General features: G+C 41.1%; 1 long non-coding RNA gene across 2 annotated transcripts; it reads left to right on the forward strand.

The window, feature by feature from the left end:
- The first annotated feature begins 5,797 nt into the window (after positions 1-5,797).
- Positions 5,798-10,711, forward strand: LOC119016341. 2 transcript variants are annotated; one of them, XR_005074038.1, is made up of 5 exons: positions 5,798-5,810; positions 5,901-6,060; positions 8,133-8,450; positions 9,762-9,835; positions 10,547-10,711. It is a non-coding gene; the product is annotated as an uncharacterized LOC119016341 (long non-coding RNA). The 2 variants fall into 2 exon arrangements; XR_005074037.1 differs by lacking the exon at positions 5,798-5,810 and having other exon boundaries at positions 5,832-6,060.
- The last annotated feature ends 346 nt before the right edge of the window (positions 10,712-11,057 follow it).

The raw sequence follows: 11,057 nt of genomic DNA on the forward strand, positions 1-11,057 counted from the left end.
ACTATATAGGCATTTAATAAGTTCACTGACGTTTCATTTTTAGTGAAACACTTCAAAACTTGAAAAAGGTGGTTTCTCCACATTCCAACCTGGTTGAATCCATTTAAGCACTTTGTAACTTTGTTATAATAAAGTTTATTATTATTACTTTTTATGCTGCTGCCACATGCTGTGGAATGTTTCCCAGTCCTGGATACATAACTTTGATGAGGGGTTTGTTGGCGGCTCTGGCCCTTAGAAAAGCACGTCTGCAGTTGCTGCCCACACAAATGAGTTTTTCCCCATTACCTGCCTCCTGCTGCTCACTTGGACTTCAGCACCCACCATACTAAAACTATTAAAACGAAATAACAACAAAAATGCATATTAAGTTATTAATGTTATATAACAATATTAACTCAATGCATAAAAAGTGACAAATATAATAAATAAGGTATTTTCATTAAAATGTCCAATCCAGATAAAAGAGGACAAAAACACAATTTTTCTGCCAAAACTCAGTCGAACATGGTCTGCTTGGCTAACACATAGCTTATCCCTCAACACATTACCGCCACATTCCACATGAAATAGACAGTTTACAAATATAAGAACATCATATATGTTTTATTAGCATTATCCAGAACGACACATGACTTCAGGGCACAATGCACCAGTGACCGAAAAGGCAACATCTCAAAATGTTTAAGAGAGAATTGCTGAATATTTATTTCTTACATTATGAATATGCTTGGGACACCAGAATTGACATGCCAATTGCTTCTTAATGTGTATTGCTCACCTACTAAATCTAATGTGAAATGAGGGATCTGCATGGATTTGCTTTGTTTCATGTTACATGAAACAAAGTTATGTAGACAGAAATGATGATTACAAAATCAATTTGATAAGGCAAAATCTGCCAAATCATAATCTGAGCAAACCCATGCAAATCTCTCATTTCACATTAGATTTAGTAAGTGAGCAATACACATTACGAAGCAACTTTTCTCTGTCTGTGCCTGCATATAACTAACGTTATTCATAGTACAGCAGACATGTGGCAGGTAACCCCTGTCTCTGGTTCAAAACAAAGTAGTGATTGCTGTCCTGCAGATAATGTTTTGGTATGAAAACAAAGCGGAATGTTGACAGAAATGATGATTTGTTTCATGTAACATGAGAAAACAGACACAGAACATATTCCTTCCTTTTGTGTTTAGCCAGGCACATCTGTACAGCAGTCTGTAGTGCATCATGTTGCCTGCCAGACAGACCAACCAGTGAAATGCACGGTTGGCACACAGCTTTCCATGAGAACTCTCCGGCCTCACTTCAGAAGCACAGGTTTGTTGAACAAAAGCATATGATGTAATGTTAGTCACTATTTTACTCTAATGTGTAGTTTTGTTTTACTCTGTTATGAATTTGGATTGGCTAATGAAAATTCTGTTTTCATCTGTCAAAGGCACGCAGACATCCGAGTCCTGTGCTGATGTTGGAGTTTGCACCTCAACCATTGCCTTCTCAACATCTCAACCATTCTTATCATCAACCCCAATAAGAAGAGAAAAAGAGACCATGCAAAAGGGCTCGCTTGGAACTGGAGGAGGAGGGAGAGGAGAATCCATTGCAGGGCAGTTCATCCATGGACATTCCCGACCCCAAGGATTCTACATATGATCCTGAGGACTCTGTCACAGTTTTGTCTGAGTCAGCAGATGTGACGTGAGTAAATAACCTCAGAATTTACTTTTTCTTTTTCTTTTTTTTTACATTATATGTCTCAAGTAGTATGGGAGTTACTAATTTATCTTTGCAATTTTTGTTTCCTACTAGACTGGAGCCTTCCTGCCCTGTTCATAAGACCCCAACATATATTGTCTATGAAAAGTGTCTGATGGGGCTGTTTGAGATGTGCCCTGTCTGTCAGCGTGTTTCAGACGTTCAGACAAGAAGGATAGGCACTTTCCTCTCTGTAGAACAGACATGCCCACATTGTCAGTTCTTCAGAAACTGGAACAGCCAGCCAATTCTGGGAGGCACACCAGCAGGAAACCTCCAGCTCTCAGCTGCAGTATACACCACAGGAGCATCTTTCTTCAAACTTGAAAAGGTAACAGATTAAGACTTTACTATGTAATTTTATTAGTTCTGCATATCGTATTGCTAAATGTTGTATAGAGCAGTACTAATGACACATCTCTTATCACCATCATGCACGGTCGTATATAGAGCCTGCTGTCCTACACACATGGAAGACTGTGCAGGACGGCATGATGGAGTAGCTCAGTCAGCAGGAGAGTGTTATCCTAGATGGCCACTTAAGGGCTGACTCACCAGGTATACAAGATTCTCTGATACATTTTACTCTATTTTTTTTGTCTAGAAAAGTGGCTGCTATGAAGAACAACAAAGTGATATGTAAAATGTAATATTGGTGAAATTATACATTTATTTTTGAAGGCCACTCTGCCAAGTTTGACAGGTACTCAATGATGGACCTGAGGAGCAACACTGTCATTGACATACAGCTGGTTCAGGTGAGTTCAAAGGTGTGATCTGTATTCACGTTAACTAATCTGTGTGCTTTTAAAAGTCATTTTGTTTAATAGACTTTTATGTTCTGTTTTTGTGTTTTTCTGATCAGAGCAACAAAGTTGGTGGAAGTTCCCACATGGAGAAAGAGGGTCTGAAGAGGAGCCTCGCTCTCTTTGAGGCACTCGGTGTTGCATTGGACAGTCTGACAGGGAAGACGGATTGTCACCAACAGTTAACACTAGATTCGGTAAATGAGGGGATGGCAACCCAAAACCCATTCACCTTTTAGTGTTGTTACTTTTATACATGGTAGAGAGGAGAAACTGATGTTGGGAAAATGGTCAAAGAGGAATATGGTCATGGATATACAAGAATCAGTAAAATGTTAGATGTTAGGACATCCCAGCTGTAATCATTTTGTATGCGGCCTCCAGGAGCGCTTCACCCTGTGACAAGCAAAGGAGGAAGACATATCTCTCCAGCCAGTTTTTGTTAGAAAAAGACAGATCGAGTTCCCTTCCCTAACCCACCTCACAGGATGCCGGATTCAATTCCCCTCACCTAACCCCCCAGCAGGATGTATGGAAGAAGAAGCAGGATATCCTAGTGAAGCAAACTGAGACACAGCCGCTCCTGATATCCAAACTGGAGAAGAACAGAGCAATGAAGGCAGAGGATAAAGCCAAGATCATGGAAACTTTGGGAATGTTAACCAAGAGCATCACCAAACTGCAAGAGGAGATAAAGGGAATCTCAGGCAGCAGCAGCCCCCTATGGGCAGCCTTCAAGGTACAGTAAGTGCCAAAACGTTTTTAAACTGTGTTAAATGGCTCCACATTCTAAGAGTTGTCATTGCTGTCATAATGTTTACTGAATAATACGAGATGGAGACCCAAAATACATTTTGTTTTGCTGGAGTCATTTCCCTTTCCTTTTGTTTTAATTCAAGACAAACACTTTGTTTTGACTGAGCTCCCTTGAGTAAAGTTGTTAAATTGTCACTGAGGTGTCACTTTCATGTTTTCTAACATTATTAGCTGATTATAATCGTGCATTGGGCTGACATCACTGTTTCAGGTTAGAATTAATTTTGAGTGCATGTCCCCCAGATTGAGTTGAAAAATATTGAACATTTTGAATGAATTACTCCCCAATTCTAAGCTGAGGATTATCAGTATTTATAAGATAACATTGAGATAACCGAAGGCAACTGCAAATGTAATTTTTATTTTCTGTAAACTTAAAACATTTAAAAACATCACTAAAATATTTTTGTGTAATCTGTTGCAAAATAATTTTTGAGTTCCGTGAATCTATCGGGGTTTACAGTGTAAGAGAATCATGTTGGGATACATGAGTTACCCTGTGAGAGAGTATGAACGATCTCCTCTGAGATGCTTTAAGTGCCAGAGATATGGCCATGTGGCAGCTGTGTGTAGAAGACAGCAACGATGCAGATGAGGTAGCAAGGATCATGATGGAAAAGAGTGTAATGAACCTGCGAAATGTTGTATTTGTGGGGGTGATCTTCCAGCTTCCTTCAGGAGATGTCAAAACTATGTCAAAGCAGAAAATGTTGAAAGAATAAAGAAGGAAAACAGAATATCTTGTGCAGAGGCAGCCAGAAGGGTGGAGGATAACAGTGTGGTCAGTCACAGTCAAAGCACGGCTGTTGCAAGAGAGCAAGTAAATGGACATATAGCTGTAAATGATGACTCAGTCTTGATAAGGAAGAAAGGGCTACTGGCATTCATGGCTGAAACAATGTGGAGGGTTAAAATGGTGGCAAACAATAAATCAGGTGTGGCATGAGACATTGCTTCAGCTGCAGAAAGACTTCTAGGTGTCAGTGGAATAAATCCAAAGGAAATATGGGAGTTTACCCACACTCAGAGCAGTGCAGGTCAAAGGTCAAATGGAGGTCAACATCTAGGCTTCGATGATAATGACCAAACGACGTCTTTCCTCCGAAATCACCGTAAGAAAGAGCGCCACTGTGCATCTAGTCTGTGTAATTATCATGTACATCATATACGAAGTGTACAAAGACGTAGCCTCTCCTCGCTCTTCGTACGCCATCTTTCTTGAATGCCGAGGCAGCTGGTGACGTAAAGAGGTCAGCCGGAGGTGTTTCTGTTACCACTAGTTGAAATGGGTACAGCGCCACCTAGCGTACCGGGCTGTGACATGCTCCGGCCCAATAATCCGGTTTTCTCACCAGCATGTATACTCGGATAATTGCAGTTGTCTGGTTGAGCGGCACGTATAACTGTAATCTGACTAAGCTGTGCATGTAAACGCACTGAATGTGTTGTGGTTGGGTCAGCACATGAACACCGGACTTGTCTCCATGCCAACGATACACAGACAGCTGGGTCGCTCACTGGCGGACGTGTCGTTCGAACGAACTGATCTTTTCAGTGAACGAGGTGAACGGGATCACTTCATGGACTGATGTGTTCCTTTCTCAGTTCAGTTGAGCTCAGCCACGATCATGCCGGCCGGGAGTGGAACTGCCGCCACTCACTCGTGAATCTCTGGCAAACGACGCAGCCAGCATGCGGCTGTAGTAGTACGGGAGAAATGGCCGCCGGACAACAAACTGCGGTGCAACCGTACATGTTCGAGCCGGAGTCCGACCCAGAACAACAAGAGGCTCCAGAAGAAGTTCAGCAGCTGAGAATGAACATGGATGTTTCTCAGTGGTTAGTAGTTGACTTTTTTTTTTTTTTACCTCGACATTACTTGTTACTTGTTACTGCACAGACAAACGACAGTTTGACGGGCTTAGTAGCCGTCTGCCCCGCGCTGTTACAGATCACAACCCCCTTCTCCTGCCTCGAGTGTTTACATAACAAAGCTTTGCCAAACCTAGACCGGCGTTTGCTGCTCTGCAGTTGCAGTAACGCGGATGCAATTTAGCAATTGCCGTTACAAGAGAAAAGCGTAACCCCGTATTATTATTTACCTTTATGTGGCCAGGTAAGTCAATTGAGAACCTGCTCTTATTTGCAGTGACGACCTGTAATTAGCTAGCAATGTCCAACAACTGTAGTTTTCAATAAGCCACAGTTGCCTCCCGTCACCTCTCAACCAGCAGTATTGTTTTTGAACCGGTTCCAACAGTTTATACACTTTAAATATTACAAAAGAAACAACGCAACGTGATTGATTGGCTATGTAGTTTCCAATGAATAATATACATTCTGCTTAAAAACAGGTGTTCCTGTGGCAGTTGTGAACAAGTGCCTACAGAGCCCGAGAATATCTGCTGTATGGAAATACCACAGGTAAGTGTGAACACTGGGCAAACAAGGTTGTTATTCTGCAGTCTCTTTTCTTTAATCCATTGTCACTCACTTACCTCTCATAACTTCTAGGTGACATGAAGACTAAGTTACAGCAGCTTCCTGAGCAACCATCATGCATGCTGGACCATCCTGGCCTAGAACCTGTCTGCCTGAATGTGTTTTCACTGCAGAATGCACTGAACATTTATCGGGCAGACTACGGACCTTTACGTCTGAGGGGAATAGAGCAGTGAGCTTTTTAGCCCCAATTTATTGCAAAAGTGTTTTGAAGCACATAACTGCTTCCTCTGTCTTACATTGCTTATATTTTATCTTTACTATCTTTTACTTGGTAACATGAAAACTACATATCAAACAATGAAAACACACAGAACAGTTGGGAGAGATGTTTTATTGCAAGAAACAATTGTAGACATACAAAATAAATATCTAAAGTGGAACAGTTAAACTCGCCAGTTGCCATGGATGTGAACATTCAGTGCTGACTTTCTACTGAATTGTGTCCAGCCAATATAGATACGTAGCCTACAGAAGCTTTGTAAGCTGGTGCTGGTGCTTTCTGGGGCGAAGAGTGAGAGCTGTGCTGCCTGCCTGCGTGGTGCTGAGGATTCATACAGAGTGGCATGGCTCTTTACTGGATCAGTTTGACACCACTGTTATAAAGTGTAACTCAAACATTGGTTATCAGGCTCAAAATTCATTATCAGAGCACAGTTGGGACTGCATAGGATATTTCCCAGATCTATTTATATGCATGATCATGACCCAGATTTATTTGCCACTAGCGGACAATGGCGCCAGGGTCATCTGAACCCACCGGGCTGGTACTCCTCTGGGGTGGATGGCCTTTTGAAGTTGGTCTTATTCTATGAATGTCATGTGAAATGAGGGAGCGAAGCTGCTGGATCAATGAAAAGGAAACTGATTCAGGTGTTTCACGCTCCGTTCCTCCTGTTTGTCCAAAGCACTGCAGGCGAGACTGCTCTTGCCTGGCTGTTTATTCATGACCCTACCCTACCTGAGGTGGGATGACAGTGGGGAGGGAGGGAGGGAGGGTAAGGGTATATGTTTCCAGTACTTTGGTTTCTGATCAGATAGTTGCATAACTACTAACATTCCCATAGGCCTAACTACTGACATTCCCATAGGGTATAGGGATAAAAACTACCTTCGGACCCCCTCCGACGTCAGGAAGGTCTTAGGAGGTTGGGAGTTGGTGCGCTGGATTCGGGATGGAATTTCACATCAGTTAGATGAGTCATTTATAAAATTTGAAAAGTTAAAATTTTGGGGATGTGTACAGGGCTGAAGTCATGCATTCATAGGGTGTGTTGGGAAAAACTTTACAGTAGATCGGAGTAGTGACTTGGAAGCAGCGTCCGTTTCCCCATTTTTGGACGCTGCGAATCCAGCTGTGGCATCCCCGAGCTGACTGGAGTTGTGGAAGTGGGTGTAAATTGAAAAGATGCTGTTTGCAAGGTGAAAAGATGAGGTTTACAAGGTTTAAACCTTGCAGAAATGGTTGAGGAGCATGTTTCAGGCCCTTTGGAGCGGATCTATAGCTATAGAAGAAGTTGAAAATGTCCAGAAATTTTCATGAAATTTCACCAAGTGTCAGACTGGAATTCCTTCTTCCACAAAGTGTTTAGGAGCACATTTCAAGCCATTTGGAGTCTAACTATACTTCTAAAAAATGCACTTTTTTCAACTTTTTCCAGAAATTTGACTGTTTTTATGCACATTCCCCGAGTGGTTGAGTTAAGGGTTAGGCTTATGGGGTTTGACTTACGGTTAGAAAAGAAGGGCTTGCCCTGTCCTCCATCTACACGGGAGACAGTTGGTGCACTCGCCTTCCACCCAAAGCCTCTCCCCCTGCGATCCCAGGAGTTATTCCCCCTGGTTAAGTTGCAAGGTGCTTCTTCAGTACGCTCACGGAGGCGTCCACGCCTGCCCCCGGAACATACAAGTATCCATCGGTCATCCTTCTTGTAAGGCACGACCGGATTGGTTTTTAATTGTTTTTAACTATATTTATATTTATCTATTGTAGTATTTATTCATTGAAGTATTTATTTATGTATGTATTTATTTATGTATGTATTTATTAGGGTAGATATTAATTAAAAGGAAATGAACTAAATAGAAAAAAATGGAAAAAAATGAAATTGTTTTTATTCTATGTTATGCTTGTAACTTAAATATGAAATAAAATTATGTGTGCCTAATGTGCAATGTTTCGATCCTTATGGCTCTTCCTCAGGCCAAAGGCACACTGAAAACAAACAACTGCTGTCCTCTCAGGTTTGTACAGGGATGTTTCCTGTCAGAGTGCTGAGACAGAGTGAGGAGTGGAGGTACTGCCCTGTATCTATAGATCCTCCCTCCATATCCCTCAGAGGTGCCCGCCCTGTCCTAATTCTGTAAGTGGAGAAGAAATCAGGTTTGTATAGCAGAGAAGAAGGGAGAAGAAGGTCCTGTGGTCGAAGGAGATCCTCTCTCCTGCTTCAAGCTTTTGGCAGGCTGCCTGCATCCAGTGCTGTCCCCTCTCCAGCAGACACTCATGGTGGGACTTCAACCTCTCCTGAGACCTGACATGCATCACACATTCACAGCGGCAATGTACGTGTGAGACACTGAAAAAAAAGAAAAAAAAGAATGCATGGCCTTCTCCTAATTGTAGTCAGGTGAAGTGTATAGTCACAAGCACATATGCGTGTTATTACTTACATCTTTCACAGTCAGTTTATATGGCGACCTGACTTACCTGTGGAAGCACATTGCAGACACACTCACACAGTTAACCCTGTAAAGCTTGACACATCTGAAAATTCTAACTTTTTTGGAACTGAGGTGTTTCTAAAACAGAACTAAATCAGTCCCAAAACTGTTGCCACACCATTTTGTTTGTGCTATATTTTTGGTATCACATTTGACACATTTGGCATTTTTGGCAACTTCTTGCTCACAACGTTTGTGATTGTAGACACAAAGCAAAGTATGCAAATTATATTTTAAATGTATATAACATTTCAGGCAGTTGCTCTCATTGTTTTTTATACATAAAACTTTTCACAACCGTTTTCTTTCACTTAGACACAGTTGACAAGTGATTGCTGGTACAGTGCTTGCAAAGTACTGTGTGCTTGTATTGTCGTAGGCATGATGAAGATTGCATTACAAAAATGTGACATCACCATTTAGTGATAAAGAACCTTATGAACCTGCAGACTCGAATTTGATACACACATTTTTCACACAGTTAACTACACTCTACATATAAAGAATGAATCATGAAGTAATTATGCATTGTTTCAATAGAGGACATATTTATTTGTGTGATTAACAATGAATAACAATATAAATGTTATTCTTACTGTAACTTCTGAGAGAAAAAGTTAAAATTTTCATGCCAGAACTGTGTGACTGAGTTAATGACAGTGGCCGTTTTAAAAGCCAACAAAAGCCTTTTCCACTACATCCAACACCTTCCATCTGAAAATAAAATGTTGAAACTATAACTATTCTATACCATACTATGTAACTATTTAACTAATTATCATGACACGCGCTCATACACACTCAGTATTTGCCCTCTGCACATGTCCCAAAGTGCGCGCACCCCCCTCCCACCTTTACATGGAATAAAATCCAAAGTAGCACCATAAAACAGCACATAAATTGATGTTGACGGTAAAATCTGACATCTGAAAATCAAATGTTACAGTAACTAATATGTACCTGCTCATACCACGACCTCATTGGCCCTCGGCACGTGTCTCGGGGCGCACCCCCCACATCAAATATAATCCAAAGTAAAACCATAAAAAAGCACATAAGTTGATGTTGACGGGAATTAAGGTAAAATCTGACATCTGAAAATGAAATGGTACAATGACTAATAATCCTCTTACCCCCTTACCTGCTGTTTAGCACCCGTCGGTCGCCCTCACCGCCTGAGTACCTATACCGGGAGGTTGCCAGTTGAGCGGTTGTCACACCGAGATGTATCCTGTTTTAAAGGTGAAAGATGCCCGTGAGTCATTCCATGAGAATGGTTCAAATAGGACTTTGACATTTTCATATTTTTTTTTTAAAAATGTATCATTTGTATGTACACAAGGTAACTGCTTAAATTATATCACAGCATGCAGATGCAATTTATTGAAAAGTTAGTATGACAGAGGGGATGAACCACCACGAGTAAATTGATGGATTGATTGATTGACAGATTGGGTACTTTATTTATTCATTAACTGAAAGAAAGTATGATTGGCTATTCCTTCAAAAATAAATAAATAAATTCACATTGAAAGACATTCACAGGACTAATGGATCACACTGACACAGACATCTGGACAGGCGGACAAGCAGACAGACTGATGGGGTCAAAGGTCATGGCCTCTTTGTTTTGTAGGACTGGGTGATTGACTTTCACACATCTAACCTGTTTACACATGTGGTCACTTGCCTCCATCTAGTGGACAAAAGAAGCAATTGGATCCACCTCATGAAATTCTAACAATTATTAGCACAACGCTTACAAACCATCAAAAAGCAGTGGTTTTGACCTCAGATCAAATGGAAATGCAATCAATGGCACCCAAAGACTACTGATAGCAGAAGTGAAGTGTTTTAGTGTTTCATCTTGGACATTTCCTTTGTTTTTCCTTCTATAATCATGTCCAAGCTACGCTATACTTGACTCATTTCATCAGGTCATCTCAGCCTTCAGACAGCCGGTTGGTCAGCCTGCGTTGTCTGGCTTGGTTGGAGGAATGACCTGCAGCCCACACGGCCCTTTGTGGAATCGTTTTTGACGTGTCTCTGGCAGTATGAAATGCATTTTGTGTCACCTGCTCTCTGTCTTAAGCATTTACTTGTTTATTCATTCACTCCTTCATTTATGTGTTGGTTTGTTTCTCCTTGTAGCTGCTTGTATGGCAATAAATGTTTTCATCCTGACATCTGGTAATTACAATCATCCCACATATCATTACGGAATGTTTCACATGCAGTGAACATTTTTTATGCATGCCCTTATCCTGCAGTAGCAATGTTTGTCTAAACCCTGTGTTTCTCAAATAAATGAGTTTAAAAAAAGACAGAGCCTGTGTGTTTTTTCACATTGTTTTGTAACCCTTTCTATGTCTATATCAAGGGTTAACAAGACTTCAAGGCATTGTCCATTTTGCTTAAAACATTTATTCAAATCAAATCAAATCAAAT

This window comes from Acanthopagrus latus, unplaced genomic scaffold (assembly GCF_904848185.1).
Source record: "Acanthopagrus latus isolate v.2019 unplaced genomic scaffold, fAcaLat1.1, whole genome shotgun sequence".
In the NCBI taxonomy this organism is placed as follows: Eukaryota; Metazoa; Chordata; class Actinopteri; order Spariformes; family Sparidae; genus Acanthopagrus; species Acanthopagrus latus.